At 50.7% G+C, this 19,992-nt stretch overlaps 1 protein-coding gene and 1 non-coding gene across 2 annotated transcripts in view; one reads left to right on the top strand and one right to left on the bottom strand.

Moving 5' to 3' along the window:
* KCNB1 (potassium voltage-gated channel subfamily B member 1) overlaps nt 1-19,992 on the bottom strand; it is a 111,701-nt gene that overhangs the window by 21,289 nt on the left and 70,420 nt on the right. The window lies entirely within an intron of this gene.
* On the top strand, nt 11,900-11,972 carry TRNAE-UUC (transfer RNA glutamic acid (anticodon UUC)). Its single transcript has one exon. It is a non-coding gene; the product is annotated as a tRNA-Glu (tRNA).

Genomic DNA, 19,992 nt, shown 5'->3' with positions numbered 1-19,992 from the left:
CTCTTTAGCATTGGGGCCACATGAGGCCATGTAGAGGCTGAGCCCTGGCATGGACAATCACACCTCTCTCTGAACCTCAGTTTTCTCATCTGTAACGTGGGGTTCAGGATAGTCTCCACCACACGGGTGTTTGGGAGGCAGGGATGAAATCATGGGGGAAGCATGCACACCCCAGACTGCCACTTGGTACCAGTGAAGGGTGAGTGGCCGTGCCAAGTACGAACTCAGACCACCCTCCAACTGGAGGGCTCCGCCTGCCTACGGACGGGTAATTTGAGCCCACACAGTAATTATCTGCCAACATTTATTTCCCTATGAACCCAGATTTCCAACTTCTCAAAAAAAAAAAAAATGATGCTCTGGCTCCTCTGGGCCTATGTTCTTCTGTGAACCCCAGGCTGGGGCTGAGCGCCAGCTCATCCAAGCCTGAGCTTTTAAAGTCTTACAGGCAGCCCACGCAAGTTGTTTATGAGGCCTGCTTGGCCTCTGCAGGGATCTCGGTCTGTGAGCCTAGGAATAAATCATTAGAAGTGTGGCCAGCGATGAGGGAAAGGATCAAACAGTGCCAAAGAAGCAGTCACAGGCCCCTTAATGACGCTGGGTCTGCAGCTGGGCCCATGGGGTACTCTGGATCCGGGGTGTGGGGCTGGAATCCTCGCCCGCTCTAGCCCCCCACTGCTTTGTGCTACGGTCTGCGCTTCCTGGTCGTGCTATGTCTTCCTTTGTTATTCAATTGCTCAGGCGTGTCTGACGCTTTGCGACCCCATGGACTGCAGCACGCCAGGCTTCCCTGTCCTTCACTATCTCCCGGAGTTTGCTCAAACTCATGTCCATTGAGTTGATGATGCCATCCAACCATCTCATCCTCTGTTGCCCTCTTCTCCCCCTGCCCTTAGACCCATCTTTGCATTTTCTTCCATTTTCAGACCTCCCTGAAGCCCTGCCCACCACCATTCTCCACTCCTCATCCTGCCAATAGAACAAAGTAACGAGATTTTAAAAAATAGGGAGGGGAGGAGTGACTACTTTAGTGTGAGAGGCCAGGGAGGGCCTCTCTGAAGGGCTGACATTTGGGGGCAGATCTGAGGGATGCAAAGGAGCTGGGCATGGGAAGACGTGCGGACAAGGTGTCCCAGGGAGAGAGAACAGGAAGTGCAAAGGCCCTGAGGCAGGGAACAGACTGTAAGAGGAAGAGAAAGGCGAGCTATGCACCCAGAGCTGGGAGGAAGGCAGGGGTGTCGGAGATGAGGTCCTAGAGAGAAGTGAAGAAAGCCTTGAAGACTTGATAGGATGTTTAGATTCTGAGAACCACATAAGCCGCAGAGGGCTTCTCAGCAGGCTAGTGGCACGGTGTCACGCAGGTTTTTAAGACCCTCCAGCTGCATTCGGTAAACAGTCTGTGGGGAGACTGACATGGAAGCAAGAATCTAAGTGACAGGACCCGGCAGGCGTCCAGGAGAGAGACGGCGGTGGCTGTTGAGAATCCAGAAAACAGATTCAAGGCATATTTTGAAGGTGAAACAAACCAAATTGCCGACAGCTCAGACATGTGAGGTGAGGGAAAGAAGAGTCAAGGAGGAATCTGGGTTCTGTCCTGAGCAACCAGCAAGCGGGTGGCAGCCACTTCTGAGAAGGCGAGAACAGGGAGGAACAGGCCGGTGAGGCCAGAGGAGGACTGGGGGCTGTGAAGACTGGCTGCGGGGCCTGCAGGGGAGCCTGCAGGCAATGAGGAGCCATGGAGGGCTTTTGAGCAACAGCAGAATAGTCACTCAGTCATTCAGCCAATGCTTATGGGACAATGATTCACATTCGGGCTTCTGTGGCGGTAAAGAATCGCCTGCAATGCAGGAGACTTGGGTCCGATCCCTGGGTCAGGAAGATCCCTTGCAGGAAGGAGTGGGCAACCCACTCCAGGATTCTTGCCTGGAGAATTCCATGGGCAGAGGGGCACGTTTAACTCTCTTCTAGACAACGATGCTCCTCCCAACCAACAAAGGATTTCGGGGCACAAATCACCTTCCTGAGACCAGAGCGAGGATAAGGCGGGTGGTCTCACCTGCTGACCCACGGCTTCCCTTCCTCTCCTCCATCCCTTGCTTTAGGAGCTGAAGTGCATTTAAAAACAATCTTCATTTCCTCACTAACTGTCTGTCCTGCCTTTTAAAAGCTCCAAGAATACAGCAACCACCTTTATCGCTTCTGTGTCCCCACTGCTGAGACCTGTGCCAGGCACACAGTAGGTGTTCCATGACTATTTATTGAGCAACCACATTTTTTTTTAAAGCCATCTTTTGCTTTTTTAATTCATTTTTTGGCTGCATGGCATGTAGGATCTTAGTTCCCTGACCAGAGATTGAACCTGTGCCCCTGGAATGGAAGCAAGAATTCTTAACCACGGGATCACCAGGGAAGTTCCCCCACCCAGTCTGCCATCCTGAAGGACCAAATGAGAAACTATCAAGCGCTGGGTTCAGGCCTGGAACACAGGAGACGTTCAGCAAATGGCAATGAAGAAGCTCGGAAAATAAAGGCATGCTGTCTGCCAGCCCCGGCCCAGTGTCTGCTGGGTCTTGAAGCTTCCCCAGGCCAGGATGGGTCTAAAGGGTGGGGACACAGCGGTAGCCTGTGACCCACCCTCCTGGGCCCCTGTCTCGGTCCTGGACAGGACAGGTAGGCGTGGTGTCTGCACTAATCCCCGCTAAGCAGCCGGACATGTAAGGATGTGTAATCCGAGCGTCCTAGCCTTCCGGCTTTAGCCTGACCTTGGCTGGGCTGACCCAAGTCAAGGTGGACACCCTGGCCCCACGAGGCCCCCCAGAGCTGCGACCCTGCACACAGCCAGGGAGAGAGACTAAAGCGAACACTTCTCTGAAGGCAGAGGGTGACAGGCTCATCCAGGCCCTCCCCCGCCACCGCTCCACCCCAGCCATTGTGGGGAGTGCGGCTCTGCACCGCTCCCCCATGACCGCATCTCTATCCCAGAGTCCGCCCTGATGCGGGAAATACTGTACAAAGACACTGTGTCAGGGAAAAAAGAGGAATCCATTCATTCATCTGGCAAATGTTTTTTTTTTAGATTTTTTCTTTCTTTTTTTGATGTGACCCATTTTTAAAGTCTTTATCGAATTTGTTACAATATTGTTTCTGTTTTATGGTTTGATATTTTTGGCTGAGAGGCATGGGGGGAATCTTAGCTCCCCGACCAGGGATTGAACCCATACCCTCTGCATTGGAAGGTGAAGTCTCAACCACTGGACCACCAGGGAATTCCCCTCAGCAAACATTTATGGAGCCAAAGCTATGTGCCCGGCCCTGTTTGAGATTCTCAGGACACAGCAGTGACCAACACAGACTTTGTCTTCAAGTCTCTGACAGTTGGGTGTGGGGAACAGATATTAAATGGGAAAACATAAATTAACAAGGTCACTTCAGATACTACAAAGAAAATGGGTTAATGGAATAGAGAGTGACCAGGTGTGGAGAGGATATTGTTAGCTGTGGTGGTCAGGGAGGGCTTCCTGAAGGAGGTGACATCTGAACTGAGACCTGAAGGAGAAGGATACAGCTGTAGGAAGATCCAGGAGACGAGTGTCCAGTCAGAGAGAAGAGATTTTAACCCCCGTAAGTTATATAAATTGGCAACATTACTTCTATTTATTCAGTACTTACTATGTGCCAGGCCCTGCTCTAAGCAATAAGTTGTTTAACACTCAAAATGATCCATTCTTGTCATCTCATTTTATGGATGAGAAAATTGAGCCACAGAGAAGTTACTTTGCCCAAGGTCACACAGCTAGCATATAGCAGAGCCAGGATGTGAACCCAGCTCTGCTCTGTCATCCAACTTAAGAGTTGTTACCTATCCCCAGAGCACAGGGAGGATAAAAATTAATTGCTGAGCACCTACCAAGCACCAGGCCCTCTGACCTCTGTCACCTGCCGGGCACTGCCTCTGAAGGCCACCCACTGGTTTCCTGCCATGTACATCTCTTTCCTCCTTCCCTGTTGCCACCTATCCACCTCCCGTTCTAGGAGTGGCCATACGACCTGGGCTGGTCCAGTCAGCATATTCCAACCCTCCTAGACACAGTGATCGGCTGCGTGATGGACATGTGATACAAAATGGGCCAATGAAAGCAAGCCCTGGGACTTTGGATAGCTCCTGGGACTGGAGAGGAGCAGTTCTCTTTTGAAGGGGAATGTCTAGCTGGGATATGGGAGGCCAGGAAACCCAGAGAGCTTGCCTGAGAATGAAGCTCACCCATGGGAAGGCAGAGACCAAAGATGGAGAGAGACTAAGTTGCAGTGACAAGTCCTCACAATATGGTTCGAGGGCCTGTTTATCTGGGCTAGAAGCCAGAGCTACTTCTGGACTTTCCAGTTGCTTGAGCCAATAAATCATCCCTCCCCTTCTTTTCGAGCATAAGCCAGTTTGAATTGGATTTCTGTCACTTGCAACTGAACTCAGAATATTTTTTTCCTCCTAGAACGTCCTCCCTTCTCTTTTCCCCAGCTACTGATAGTTCTGTCCTTCCTATCACCAAGAAAATAACCACCACTGTCATCATCAATGAAATCACTGCCTTCATTAATACTTCTATTACCACTGCCAGTAATAACGCCATCATCACCACCACCAACATAATCACTTCTGGGGCCATTATTGCTCCTATGATAGATGCTAATGTTACTACTATTGCCTCTATTAATGTCCCACTTTCCATCTGTAAACCTCTACCTAGTTTACAAAGCATTTTCCTTCTAAAAATATTTATTTATTCATTTATATGGCTGCACCGGATCTCAGTTGCAGTTCTCAGGATCTTCGACCTTCCTCGCAGCAGGTGAACTCTTAGTTGCTGCATGTGGGATCTAGTTCCCCAACCAGGGATTGAACCCAGACCCCCTGCATTGGGGAGCTTGGAGTCTTAGCCACTGGCCCACCAGGGAAATCCATGGCAGGTGCAAGGGCACTGAGGTTTGCAAAGGTGATGGAGTCTGCCTCCTGCCATAGGACAGGCTACTAGGCTTCCATTCATTCATTCCCTCACCTATTCATTCATTTATGGAAGAAACGCCATTGACTGCATTCTGTGTGAGGGTGGGCCTCACACATTCTGTGTGAGGGTGGGATGCAGCGGTGAGCACAGACGTGGTTCCTGCCCTCACCGAGCTGCCGGTCAGGGAGACATTTCAGAAAGCTTCCTCGCAGCCCACACAAGAAGCCTGGCCAGGATCTTCCGCTCCTACTCAGGGTTCTGAGACTGCAGTGGAGGAGCCCGGTTTGCAGGCTGACTTGATGGACTGCTGGGGATTGTAGCTATTACCTGAGCTGTCTTAGCCAACGGACCCAGCCTCTGAATATTTCTCCCCAACTGGACAGTGAATTCCTTGTGTGTGGGGGAGGCGGTTCTGGAATATGGAAGTCAGGTGGGGAAGGAGCCTGACCTTATTTCTCTGTCTGTACAGTGCCTAGAATGGGGCTAGGCACACAGTGGGGGCGCAATAAATGCCTATTAGTGGATTGTTTTTCAGAGGCAGACCTAAGCCTCCTTTCTTCCACCCTTTCATCTATCCACTCCATTTTCTATCCATTCATTCATCTCCCACACACCTAATTCCTCCATTTCACCCATTCTCCATTCTTACGTTCATCCAGCCAGCCAGCCACTTACCAGTTTACACTTAGGTGTCCACTCACCCATCCATCCATCCAACTGGATATGGTTCATCTTCCTCCCTCTCACTGCCCTACTGTCTACCTGTTCATTCATCCACCCAGTTTTCCACCTGTCAGTTCCTCTACTTTCCTTTTCTCTCTTCCTTATCTTCCCTCCCTCCCTTCATTCTTTCCTCCTTCCACTCATTCTGCATTTTAAAATTCATCCATCTTCTATCCACTTATGCAGCATCCAATATCCTTTAGTCTTCTACCATCCATCCATCCATCCATCCCTTCCTCTCTCTCATTTCCTATATTCATCTTTGTCTCCATCTTTCTTTTCATCAATTATTCATGCATCCCTCAAGCATGTCAGGCCCTATGGCAGCTGCCATGGGTAAGGTACTCACCACTCGATTCCCTCCTCAGAGAGATCACAGTTGAGCCGGACCAGTGGTTGCTCAGGACCAGGCTCCCTTACCCGGTCCCTACAGTCTGTCTCCTGAGCCCTCAGCCCTCCAAGGGACCCCAGCTCTCATTTAACCCCCCTTGTTTTTTTGTCTTGCCTGTGTTTGGAATCTTCCCTAGAGTTCCAGCCCACAGCCCAGGCAGCGATTATAAACACAGCTCCTTTCTCCGGCTGTTCCTAGAACTGTTAAGCCCTGCCTTCAGAGAATACAGCCCTGGATGAGGCAAAATTGCCTCACAGCTCCGTGCACCTGTGTGGAAAAACAGTACAATGCTGCTTAAGCGCCTACTATGTACTGGGATGATGATGAGTGTAATGAAGAAGATGACCTCAAATTTCAGAGCCTGAAGGCCCCTCCTTGGTTCAATGCTTCCCTTTTACTCGTTCTAGGGTAAGAGTCTAGGATCAGCCCAAAGAGGGGAGTGACTGACCCAGGTCTCCAGGCCAGTCCGCGGCAGGGCAGGACTAGATTAGGGGTCTCCTGACCTGGTGCTCCATCCCCTATCTGATTGGTCCCAGCCTCTGCCCACTTTCCTTGGGCAATTTAGGAGGATTCCAGCATCCAGGTTTTTGTTCTCGCTATGCCTCTTCTCAGCCTCCATCCCTAGAATGTTAACATTTTCCTGGCTCTTAGCAATTTGCGATGAGCTTGCAAGATTGAACAAATAAAACCTGATTCTCTCAGCCACTTTTGAGGCACTCCGAATTCCGCCAGGGCTTCTTATCTTCCCTGACAACCCAGACCCACTCCCTTGCTTCCTTTTAGAACCCGTCCTTCCAGTTTCCTAAGGAGGGCTCCGTCCTTCCCCCTCCCTCACAGCCAGCCAGGGGTTGCAAACAGGGTGGCCTACGAGACCCAGGCAGAAAGTACAAACAGCTCCAGCCGGCTGGATGTAAAATTCCTGGAGCAGGAAGGGATGCTCAGGCCCCTCTCACCAGCTCCTGGAGGGAAAAGAGGTGGTCCAAAGGCAGCCTCATTTTCCGACTTCTTTTTTTTTTTTTTTTTCATTTTCCAACTTCTTAAGAGAAGCAAACAAACAAACAAGTCTAGTTTTTCCCCATGAAATCTTCCAAATTGTTAATGCTGGCAGCTAATTAAAATATGTAAATACAGTTCAATTTAAACAATACACATTAGCAGGCTAGATCTGCTTCTTCCTTCACAACTTCATCTGGTAGCTGGTTCCCTCCTCCCCCACAAACTGCCACAAGAGAGCTTTGCTCCAAGAAGAGCTTACTGCTTTGAATACAAATGACATGATCATAACAGCAGCAACTACCACAAATTGGATAGTCAAACACTCAAATCACCCCTATGAGATACTGGTGTTATTTTGCCAATGAAAGAGAAAAAAAAAAACAAAAAACGAGAGGCTCAGAGAGGTTAAGGAACTTGCCCAAGGTCACACAGCTAAATGACAACCTGGATTTGAGCCCAGGTCTGTGTGACTCCAAGACGGTGACCTAGCCTGGTGGTGGTGGCACTGTCCTCTGGGAGGCAATGGGAAAACTGCGGGTGGCAGGCATTTCTGATCGTCACATGTGGGGTTGGTATTCAGTGGGTGGGAGCTCAGGATGGGAGAAGCCCTGTGATGCACAGTCTTGCATCAAAGTCTCATCCCACCCCCAATGCCAATGCCAGTTTCTCTCTTCCCCCACACTGGCAGCTATTATTGTGTGCCAGCTGTATGCCAGGGATTGAGATCCAGCCACACAATGAGGTAGGTCCTATTAGTAACGTCACTTTATAGGTGGGAAAACTGCAGCTTGGAGGCGAGTGGGTGGTAACTTGACAAAGGTTATATGAAGTGGCACCAGGGCCAAGACTAGAGTGAAAAAATTTAAGGGTGCAAAACTGAAGTCTCCCAAAACTCAGAAATCAAGATATATAATATTTTAGGGCACTATTTTAGAAAATCATACTTAATGCAAAAAAAAAAAATGCATGACAAACAAAAATATCTATATCTATTATAAAGACAGGATCTGCCATGTTGAGCCATCTTGGAGTCTGAAAGAAAAGAAAAAATCAATAATATCGATTCTGGACTTGCCGGCCTTACCTGAGCCCCACCCCTGAGCTGCCGAGTCAGGGTTCGAACCCAAGGCCATATTAATGGTACCCTGTCTCTCTATCACTAGCCTCAGTAAGATGGGGAGTGGAGAGGCCAGTCTTCTACCAGCAACTCTCTGGGGCTTGATTGCAACTGGTTAAATTATAAGCCCCAGAAAGCCGAGATTTGTAAGCCGAAGACAGACAGGCCTTTAATTAGAGCCAGGCGGGTGGGTGGCTGGCTAATACTAAGTTCCGTAATAAGAGCTGTATTTTTGAATTCGCTGGCTTGATCACACACATTCTGGAGGCTTCATTGGAAACCTGTTCATAGAAAATAGAGTAAACAGCTATTTCTACCCTGGGAGAAGGAAAAGGACTCTGCAGCAGGGTGACTGTAACAAGGGTGGGCTCTGAGAACAGTGGATCCGGGATGAACTCCGGCTTTGCAGCGGACCTTCTGTGTGACCCTGGGCGAGTCACAGCCCTCTCTGAACTTCTGTTTCCTCATCAGCAACACGGGGATGAGAAAGGTCTATCCTGGAGGTGGTGAGGATGAGTAGAAACAACACACAGTAGGTCTGCATGCCTCATGGGTTTGGTTCCAAGGATAATTATAAAAGATGAATCATGAATCATCATCCTTTACTCTTAAAAGATCCCTAGCTTTCAATTGGGAGGACTTAAAATCTGGAAATTCTAAAGGCAAGAAGTGAAGTACTTTATTCTGGATAAGATCTCCCTCTTGGAGACCAGGAGGTGCATGTCTAATTGTGGGGTGGGGGGGGTGGGGGCGGGGGCTTGTTAGGGAAAGGTGAAAGGATGAAGGAGGAAATAAAAGAAATTTTCTTTTTCTGTCTCTTCCTTCTCAAGGAAGAGAAACCCAGTTATGCATTAGCTGCTTGGGTAAGAAAGTCTGTTGGAGTTAAGTCTTTGGCTCATAAGGACTCCCCTGGTGGTCCAGTGGCTATCACTCCCAATGCAGGGGTCCAGGCTCGATCCCTGATGAGCTAGCTAGATTGCACTTGCCGCAACTAAAGATACTACGTACTTCAATGAAGACTGAAGATCTCACATACCACAACTAAGACCCAGCACAGCCAAAAAAATAAATCAACAAAATTATTTTTTTAAAAAAAAGGCTTTAGCTCATAGAAGCACTCATTATGGTTCTGGTTCTAAAAAACAACGGCAGGGGTTCCAGACCTCATGAGCTGCCATTTCTGGTTGTGAGCGCACAGGGGAGCTGGTTATTGTCCACAGGGCTGGTCTGGAGCAGCTGAGAATTCACAGTGGAGTCAGCCAGGGGCTGCTGACTTCTTGGGAACAAGGCTGGTTCAGATCGGTCAGGAGGAAATTTCTGCTGATGTCTCCTTTACTTACAAGGCTAATTGCCAAGGTTGTGCACAAATTGGGAAAAAAAAAAAAAAAAAAAGCTGCTGTGGGGGCGTGCCAGGCCCCTGATAATGTAAATAAAGCGTAAACAAGCCATTAGGTTGAGAATAGAAGGACCAGTAGATAACAGAGTGGCCTTCAGTTTGGACACTGGCTGTAAGCGGGAGGCTGGCTCCAGTGATTCTGCCCAGAAGGCCTGGAAAAGTGTGGGGCTGTCCTGAGGATAGTTGGGGGGGCACTTGGGCACCCAGGGGGCAGAGGCTGGTACGCTGGGCGGCCTGAACCGCACAAAACAGGGCTGCTTACGATTTCTCGAACCTAGGCTCTGACTCCATTTTACATCTAAACACATCAAAATCTCCCACCAGTGCCAAGGTTTAACGTAGCCCGAATTTTCCAGAAATGCAACCACTGACTGAAACAGCTGTAGAACTGTCTTTTCATCTGTTCAGAACTTCACTGAGAGTTACTCACGACACTGGAAAAACCGCATGACTGATGGCAGCGCCACTCGTGGTATGTGGGCTGCCAGCACACCTGCGGCTCGTTTTTCCCTCTGTTGCACTTGCAGTGCGTCTATGTATAGGGTACGCACCTGACGCTTCATCGTGTTTTCTGGAGTCATCGTCGTGACCAGGCATTTGTGTATTGAAATGCATACAAGTTTAATATAAATTATTTTCCTTGTAATTCTTTCTGCTAAAGTTAGGGCATTACGTGTATTGATTTGGCTGGGGGATGAGTTATGTACATAGGCCAAGTCTAGTATCTACTTCTTTTTTTTTCTTTTGACTGTGCAGCACGTGGAATCTTAGTTCCCCAACCAAAGATCAAACCCTTGGGAGTGCCCCCTGCAGTGGAAGTGCGAAGTCTTAACACACTGGACTGCTAGGGAAAAGGGAAAAGTGAAGTCGCTCAGTCGTGTTCGACTCTTTTTGACCCCAGGGACTGTAGCCTGCCAGGCTCCTCGGTCCACGGGATTTTCCGGGCAAGAATACTGGAATGGGTTACCATTTCCTTCTCCAGGGGATCTTCCCGACCAAGTCAAGTATATTATCTATGACTTTCATAGTGGTGAGGAGTTCACAGAATATTTGTCATATAAAAGGGGCTTGGATTGGTTAGGGAGTGGAGAACAATTACCCTGAGTGACGTGTGTGTTTATACATCTTCCCTTCTCAGGGCTGCCTTCCATGACCCTCTCCTGCCTCCCTGATGAGGGCTCGTCTCTCTGCTCATGCTTTCAGGGCCAGGCTGAGGAGGGGGCATACACTACCACCTCGAGAGTGAACATCTTAAATTTTACGCCCTGGCACCTCACTCTCTTCCTGGCCCCGCCAACGTGAGTTTGAATGTTTGCAGGATGAGGTGCAATGCTCATCTCCACCACTCTGCTAGGAGCTCTGTGCAGTGGAGCCCAGTCTACCGTGTTCATTGTGTCCATCGCCAAACTTCCAACTCCTAGCACTGTGGTGCCTGATGCGCGGGGGTCGCCGGTTGAATGAATGAAGGGCTGGTATGCTGCATATGCTGCTGCTAAGTCGCTTCAGTCGTGTCCGACTCTGTGCGACCCCATAGACGGCAGCCCACCAGGCTCCCCGGTCCCTGGGATTCTCCAGGCAAGAACACTGGAGTGGGTTGCCATTTCCTTCTCCAATGCATGAAAGTGCAAAGTGAAAGTGAAGTCGCTCAATCGTGTCCGACTCTTAGCGACCCCATGGACTGCAGCCCACCAGGCTCCTCCGTTCATGGGATTTTCCAGGCAAGAGTACTGGAGTAGGGTGCCATTGCCTTCTCTGATACTGCATATACACCTAAATACAAATGCATACATTTTAACTAAAGGTGATCAACTCTGGACGAGACACCAGGTCTGCAAGAGCAAGTAAGACCCAACCCTCCTTCCTGTTTAGTAGCAGAGGGACAGACACACAACTTATTGCAAAGCAGAGTGAGAGGGTCCAGGGGAGAGGGGGAGAGCCCACTGCCTGGGAGAAACTGAGTCCACCTGGGAGCAGGAGGAAAGACTTCCTACAGGGGGCACCGCTTGAGGCCTGGGAGAGAACATTTGCCAGGCTCCCCATCCCACCCAGTCTAACCCATTTTATGGCTGGGGAAACTGAGTCTGGTTCTGGGTCCAACTCTGCCACGTGTGACCTCAGCAAGTCTTTCCCATCTTTGGGCCTCACCCTCCCCATATGTACAATGAATGACCTTCAGAGCCAGCCTAATTTTGTGACTGGGAATAAAACCGGGAGCGTGGCCTGCCTCTCCTGCTCACTCTTTGACTTCTCTGGTTCAAACCTTGAGGCAGAGGTCTTCCCTGGTGGTCCAGTGGCTAAGACTCTGTACTTTCAATTCAGAGGGCCCAGGTTCGATCCCTGGTCAGGGAACTAGATCCCACATGCTGCAATTAAGACGCAGCACAGCCAAATAAATATTTCACCTCTCTATGCCTTTCTGGTGGAAACTGAGCCCTAAATTTGCAGGTGAAACAGAAACAAAGCTGCCTGTCTCCTGGCTTTGAGTTAGATTGCAGAGGGACTTTCTCCTGACTTTGAGTTAGATTGCAGAGGGACTGTCTGACAGTGGCGCGTTAGGGGAGTATGCAGAAGTGGCATGGATGGTGGGGTTGAGTGGCAGGCAACATGGGGGCCAAGAAAAGGGGCTTTAGAGAGAGGGCTGAGTTCCAGTGTTTGGGTTTCACCCTGGACCCAGGACAAATTCCTTTCCCTCTCCAAATCTGTTTCTCCATCTGTGAAATGGGCGCAGGGACCCTTCGTCACTCGTTGAGTGGTGGGATCTAACGGGAGCGTGCCTGTGGAGGGCTGGTCCAGGGCTTATTCAGTGAAGGGAGCTGGGGTAGCTCCCGGGTCTGTGGAGGCAGCGAGATGACTGGAGAATTCCAGAAGGCAACAGCATGTCTTCCTCTCCAAGGGGTAAGAGGAAGGAAAGGGCCCTTTCAGCTGCCTTGTTTTCTCTTTCAGGAAATCTCCCCAACTTTTTTTTTCTTTTAGTATTTATCTGGCCTCACTGGGTCTCAGTTGTGGCATGAAGGATCCAGTTCCCCGATAAGGGATGAACGTGGGCCCCTGGCATTGGGAACGCGGGGTCTTAGCCACTGGACCGCCAGGGAAGGCCCTCTCCACCCACTTTCATGCCACAGAGCTCTCATCTCAAACCTTAGCCGGCCACCCCCTGGGTGCTGAGTACTTCACCAGGAGAAGAGCCTAGGAGTTTGGCTCAGCCCTTCTCTGGGGCATGTTTCACATTTTTCGTTCATTTGGTCACCAGGTACTGAATAATTTCTGAGTTCTAGGCACTGTGCTGGGCTCTGAGGAGCACAGCCGTGAAGGAAGCAGGAAGTCATTTCTCAGGAGAGAGGTGTGTGTGTACTCAGTCGCTCAGTCGTGTCTGACTCTGCGAACCCACGGACCATAGCCCGCCAGGCTCCCCTGTCCGTGGGATTCTTCTGGCAAGAACACTGGAATAGGTTGCCATTTTTATCCTCCAGGGGAACTTCCTGACCCGGGGATCGAACCCGCCTCTCCTGCATTGGCAGATTCTTCACCACTGAGCCACCTGGGAAGCCCCAGGAGAGAGGAGGAGCCAATAAACAGATAAATAACAGCAGGGATGTGGTTGTGGGGAGAGATGCCTATGAGGGAGAAGGCAGCTGGTCGGGAAAGGCCCCTCGGAGGTGGCTGTTGCGCTGAAGTCTGAGGCTGAGCAAGATAGAGGAAGCAGAAAGTACAAAGGCCCTGAGACAGGAACAAGGTATGTTTCAGGACCAGAGAGGAGGCCAGGGTGGAAGAAGCGAGGAAAGGAAGGTCGGAGATGATGACGGAAAGGCAGATCACATGGGGTTTTGGAGGCTGGAGTGAGGAGCTTCCAGTTTCTTCCTAAAATCCCAGAGGAAAGGAAGATCTTCCCAGTAGGAGAGCTCCGGGTAGGAGAACTCCCCGGAGTTCCAGAGCTCGTGGAGACCAGCCTCAACAGTGCCTCCTCGACTCCACGTGGGCAGGCTGCCCTGCCTAGGCCACCCCTTGCTTTCCCCTTACCTGTCCAACTCTTCCTCAGCTCAGCCTTCCTTGGGAAGATCCCCACCCTCTGCCAGCTGCAGCCCATGGGGACCTCCTCCCGCCGACCACCCCTCTGACACTGGAATCCTCTGGGAACTCTTGCTGGCGAAGCATCCCTGGTCCCCCCTACGGAGGCTGATTCAGGAGGTCTGCAGTAGGGCTCAGGGATCGCCTTTGTTTTTTTTTTAAAGGATTTATTGGGCTGTATCAGGTCTTAGTTGCAGCAGGTGGGATCAAACCCAGGCCCTCTGCCTTGGGAGTGCAGTCTTGGCCACTGGCTGCTGCTGCTGCTGCTAAGTCGCTTCAGTCGTGTCCGACTCTGTGCGACCCCATAGACGGAAGCCCACCAGGCTCTCCCGTCCCTGGGATTCTCCAGGCAAGAACACTGGAGTGGGTTGCCATTTCCTTCTCCAATGCATGAAGGTGAGAAGTGAAAGGGAAGTCGCTCAGTCGTGTCCGACTCTTAGCGACCCCATGGACTACAGCCTACCAGGCTCCTGCGTCCATGGGATTTTCCCTGCAAGAGTACTGGAGTGGGGTGCCATTGCCTTCTCCACTTGGCCACTGGACCAGCAGGGAAATCCCAGGAACCTGCACTTTCAGCGAACTCTTCCAGATGATTCCATTGCCAGGCCTTGGAGAAACAGTGGCTGGCATTTTTGCAGAGCCATCTCAGGCAGTGGGATGGGTGGTGTGTATATGGAGGGGAAGGGAAGGGGGCAGTCAGTGGAACCAGAAGACCCTGACTTTAAATCTCAGCTCTGCTACTTATCCAGCTGGGTGATCTCGGGCAAGTGCCATCACCTCTTTGAGCCTCAGTTTCTTCATCTATAAAACGGACATGCTGCTACTGCTGCTAAGTCGCTTTAGTCGTGTCCGACTCTGTGCGACCCCAGAGACGGCAGCCCACCAGGCTCCCCGGTCCCTGGGATTCTCCAGGCAAGAACACTGGAGTGGGTTGCCATTTCCTTCTCCAATGCATGAAAGTGAAAAGTGAAAGTGAAGTCGCTCAGTCGTGTCCGACTCTCAGCGACCCCATGGACTGCAGCCCACCAGGCTCCTCCGTTCATGGGATTTTCTGGGCAAGAGTACTGGAGTGGGGTGCCATTGCCTTCTCCACATAAAATGGACATAGTCACACCTAATTCCACGTGCTGAGATGAGATTTGTCCACATAATGTTTCTAGCCCAGGGCGCAGCCCACAATTGGTACTTAATAAACCCAGTCTGGCCCCTGCGCCATAGCAGCGTCCCAAGGACCTCAGTGAGTTAACACCATCTGAGGTTTGTTGTGTACCAGGCAACGCTCTCTAGACGAGGCTTCGGCAAACTTTCTCTGTAAAGGGCCAGACATCGTGGGTCACACGGCCTGTCGCAACCGCTGCACTCTGCACTTGGTACAAGTGAAAGTGTTAGTCACTCAGTCGTGTCTGACTCTTTGTGACCCCGTGGGCTGTAGCCCACCAGGCTCCTCTGTCCATGGGATTTCCCAGGCAAGAATGCTGGAGTAGGTTGCCATTTCCTTCTCCAGGGGATCTTTCCAACCCAGGGACCAAACCCAGGTAGGTCTCCTGCATTGCAGGCAGATTCTTTACCATCTGAGCCACCAGGGAAGCAGTATCTTTTGCATGAAGGCAGCCAGAAACAAACAGAAACAAATGGGCTGTGTTCCAATAAAACTTCATGGGACAGTAAAATTTGAATTTCACATAATTTTCATATTCTCTGAATTGAGATTTCTTCTTTGATATTTTTCAGTGAGTGAAACATGTAAGAACCACCTGTAGCTTGCAGGCCATACAAAAACAGTTGGTGGGCTAGACTTGGCCAGTAGGCCCTGGCTTGCTGACCCTGCTCTGGACATTTTGTGTGTATCCATTCCTGGGATCGTTATGAAATAGGATGTTATTAACAGCTGAATTTTCAGATCGGAAATACTAGCTCAGAGAGGCTAAGATCCTTGTGCCAGGTCCACCTGACCTCAGTCGTGAGAGGTGGTGGTGAGATTTGGATTCAGGCAGAGCTGGGTTCAGAGCCCTCTCTCGACCACTGCACCCACCCACTTTGTGGGGGCCCCATACACCTCAGATGTATATATCGCATTTCAAGAACCAGTGACCTCTCCTTACTGAGAAAGAGAAGAAACATATTTGATATTGCATAAGCCACATCTATTTGGGTCTCTACCACAGCAGCCAAATCTGTATTGTCCCTAAGTAATTCTTAGAATAGTTGGGGGGCTGCTGAGTAAGGTGGTTGATAACGGCCTTTCTAAGAGGAAATGTTTGAGCTAAGATCTGACTGTGAGAAGGAGCCTGGGGCAGATGGCCCCAAGCAGAGACCAGTAAGTTCAAAGGCCCTGGGGTCAGAAAACCTTTCAGAGTTGATGCTTGCATGCTCCGTCCTGTTTGACTCTTTGCCGCCCCATGGCCTGTAGCTCGCCAGGCTCCTCTGTCTATGGGATTTTCCAGGCAAGAATTCTGGAGTGGGTTGCCATTTCCTACTCCAGGGGATCTTTCCAACCCAGATATTGAACCCGTGTCCCCAGCATTGGCAGGCAGATTCTTTACCTCTGTGCCACCTTGGAATTACTGTAGCTTCGGATTCACATCCCACCAGCAGGCAGTGCTATGAGGGTCCACAGGGGTCTCACTCCTGTGTTAAGTGGTTTGATTTCTCATCTGAGAAATAAGAATAGTACTCTCTTCATAGGGCTTTTGTGAGGATTGATTAATGCACATAAGGTTCTTAGGATGGTGCCTGATCCATAATGGGTGCTGAATAAATGGTGGATCTGTTTCCGGTCTTCTTTGAAAGGAGTTGGCCTCTGAACTGCTTGATCCTTGGGGAACATCCTTGATCAATGATCCTTAATCATTGGGGAGCATCACCAATGACTTAATGTGCAAGAACACTTTCTCATGTGGAAATTGTCTATCTCTCACACCTTTCTTGTCTTTTTCTACTTCATCCACCTCACCCATCCTTCCTTCCTTCCATCTACCCATCTATGTACTTACCCACCATCCATCCATCCATCCATCATTTAGCCACTTGTTCATCTATAATTCATCTACCCACCCATCCACAAATCCACCCACCCATCTACTAGGTATCCATCCATCTGTCTTCCTACGTATCCATCTATCTATCCAGCCAGCCAGCCAGCATGTATGAAGGGCTTGTGCCAGATTCTGGGGATGCAAAAACTAAATACACTCAATCTATGCCCTTGAGGAGCCCAAAGTCCCTTAGGCACAGAAGTACCTAAGCTGCTCTGTAAAACATGACAGAGTATAGTTTGAATTTCTGCCACCTCTGCCGCTTCCCTCACATGACCTCAAGATCGTGACTTTACCTCCTTCAACCCTAACTTGCTCATCAGTAAAACAGAAGCAGTCATCTCTGTCTCCAAAGATTAGATGAGACCAGAAAGATAAATTACTTTTTACAGAGCCTGGCACTTAATAGGCATTTAAAATATGGTACCTATTATTCTAAGTGGAAAGCCAGGAAGGTTTCTTGGCGGCTTCTGGGCTTAACATAAAAGGGTGGAGAGAATATGTGAGAGTTGAGAGGGGAAGTGGGGCAGAGGGACTTCCCTGGAGGCCCAGGAGTTAAGACTCCACCTTCCAATGCACTGGTTCCATCCCTGGCGGGGGAACCAAGGTCCCACATGCTGTGGGGTGTGGCCAAAAATTAAAAAAAAAAAAAAAGAATAAAAGGAGGGGAAAGGGGATTTTAGGCAGAGGGTACAACAAGAGCACAGACAGGGGGATCCAGGGCTCACAGACAGGCCAGCGGAACAGCCATGTTCTGGTTTTCCTCCCTCAATGTTCTTGGGGCCGCAGGGTCCTGAAAACTGAGAACACCAGAGAGGGGAGGGTGGGTGTGGGACAGGCTCTGGGGGGCAAGGCCCTGCAGTACAGGTGACCCACATAGCCACCGGCAGACAGAACTGGGTCACGGGAATTAATCTCTGCCGCAAGGCGGGCTCCCCTCCACACGCCATCTGGGCGGGCGGGGCCGGGCTGGGTGGGAAGAGGTTGGCTTTGACACTTGGATGTCCCACTGGTGTCTCCAACTTCACGAGACCAAGCCAAGCCCCCACTTGCTCTGTACTGGCTCTTCCCTGTTGCGGCAGAGGGCACGCCCGTCTTCCCAGAGCCTCAGGCCACCAACCTGGGAGCCCTCCCTGATTGCTCTCTCCACCTTCAAAACGGACACAGAGTCTGACCGCTTGTCCCCACGTCCCCCACCACCACCCTGCTCCAGGTTCCTGAGTCCTGCAAGGACGATGGCAGTGGTCCCCTTACTGGTGTCCCCCCTCACCCCTGCAACCCATTCTCCACTCAGAAGCATCTTTTAAAAACACGATGATTCTGTGACTGCCCTGCTCAAAAGCCCCTAGGGTGACCCCGCGCACTGGGAACAAAAGCCAATCAAAGGCCTCAAGGCGCTGCCGGATCTGGCGCTGACTGCCTCTCCTGTCTCACCCACCTCCTCCTCACCCTGGCCTCTTGGCCCTCCAGCCTCAGGGCTTGGTACTTGTAGTCCACTCTCCTGAGGTCTCCCTAGGTCTCTTTCGTCCTCCCTCTTCAGGTTTCAGCTCAGATGTTACCTCCACAGAGAAGCTTCCTGACCATCTTGGTAAAGCAGCCCGCCCCCTACCCTCACTTGTCATCCCTAGACCCTCTTCCAGGGCTTCGAAAGCACTCGGTCATTTCTTTCTTGGCTTGTTGTCTCATGCACTAGAATGAGGGGCAGGGACTGGGTCTGCCTTGGTCCCCTATGTGTCCCCAGCTCCCTGTACACAGGAGGTGCTCAATAAATGTTTGTTGGATGAATAAGTACACGAGGCCTTCCCCACTGGGGAAGTTGGGGAGATTTCTCAGAATCTCATAGGAGCAGGCTCATAGGAGCGTTTCTGAGACATCTGAGTGGTGAGTTTCCTAAAGGGCCTCTGAGCCACCATGCCCATTATACGGGTGTGGAATCTGAGGGCCAGAGAGGGGAAGGAACTGGCCCTCAGGCGCACAACCCTGCTGGGGGGAATTAAGCCTGGGACCCAGGTTTCCCGCCTCTCAGCTGAGGGCCTGTTTTCCGTTGTGACCTCATAGTGGTGCCCTCCCCTCACCCCTCCCCTCCCCTCCTGCCCCCCACCCCTGCCTTTCCACAGCCTGCAGACACTGCCAGACTGGCCGCCCCTCCTCACAGCCCTGCACAAGCCACCGCATCTTCCTTTGCTCCACTTGGGAATTTCCCCTAGACTTGCTGGCTTTTGGAAAGTCTAGAAAGAAGCAGAAAAACTACAGCCTTCTCCCCTCTGACCTGGGGGTGGGGTACTAGAGAGGCAAGATCACTGGGTTGGGGGTTTGCACTGCCTCTGGTCACAGCCAAGGGTAACCCTAGCCCCAGAAGCCCCTGCCCAGACAGACCGAGTCCTGCCAGGCCGGAGTTCTCATTAGCAGTCAGAGGATTACCCCTCCACCTCCTGCAGACCTGGGGCTTCCCAGGTGGCGCTGGTGGTAAAGAACCCACCTGCCAATGCAGGAGACTTTAGAGACACAGGTTTGATCTCTGGAGGAGGGTATGGCAATCCACTCCAGTATTCTTGCCTGGAGAATCCCACGGACATAGGAGCCAGGTAGACTACAGTCCATGGGGTCGCAAAGAGTCAGATATGACTGAAATGACTTAGCACGCATGCATGCCTGCAGGCCTAGATGGGGGAGGGTAGGCAGTACTCAGGCCTGGTCAGGCCAGGGTTTGCAGCTCTGCTTGGTCCACTGGCATGGGACAGCCTCTTCTTTCTCTGAGACTCAGTTTTCCTGTGTGTAAGATGGGGTGAAACTGCTGATACTGTAGAGAAGTCAACAGGAAGTCTTTTCTTGCTACCCACAAGAAAACATCAGCCCCCACAGTTTGAGTGTTACTGTATGAACTTTGTTGAGTATTTTAATGGTACTTTCAAGACTTTAAGAAGGGCCGCCTGAGGAAGAGAGACATTTACACAACAAACCAGAGAGCATTCCCATTCTGAAATAAAGGCTCCTCACACAACACGGATTCCCAGTGAGACATATTCTGGTATTTTTGTTTGTTTGTTTGTTGTTGATGTTCTTGGGTTTTCAATGGTGGTTGTGACCCACTAAATTGACTTTATGACCCTCAGGTTGAAAAGTGCTGTGTTAACTCACTTAAACCTCTCAAAACCCTATGAAAGAAGAATTATTAATACCTCATTTTATAGCCCAGGAAGGAGCTCGCCCCGAGGAAGTGATGGGGCTTTGAGGCCAAGCCAGACCTCAATCCCTAGCCGCCACGCCCA

The sequence above is a fragment of the Bos grunniens genome, chromosome 13, assembly GCF_055505025.1.
Source record: "Bos grunniens cultivar Pamir isolate PY7600 chromosome 13, Bosgru_T2T1.0, whole genome shotgun sequence".
In the NCBI taxonomy this organism is placed as follows: domain Eukaryota; kingdom Metazoa; phylum Chordata; class Mammalia; order Artiodactyla; family Bovidae; genus Bos; species Bos grunniens.
The sequence above is the reverse complement of the archived record's forward strand: the minus strand, read 5'-3'. Positions and strand labels throughout refer to the sequence as shown.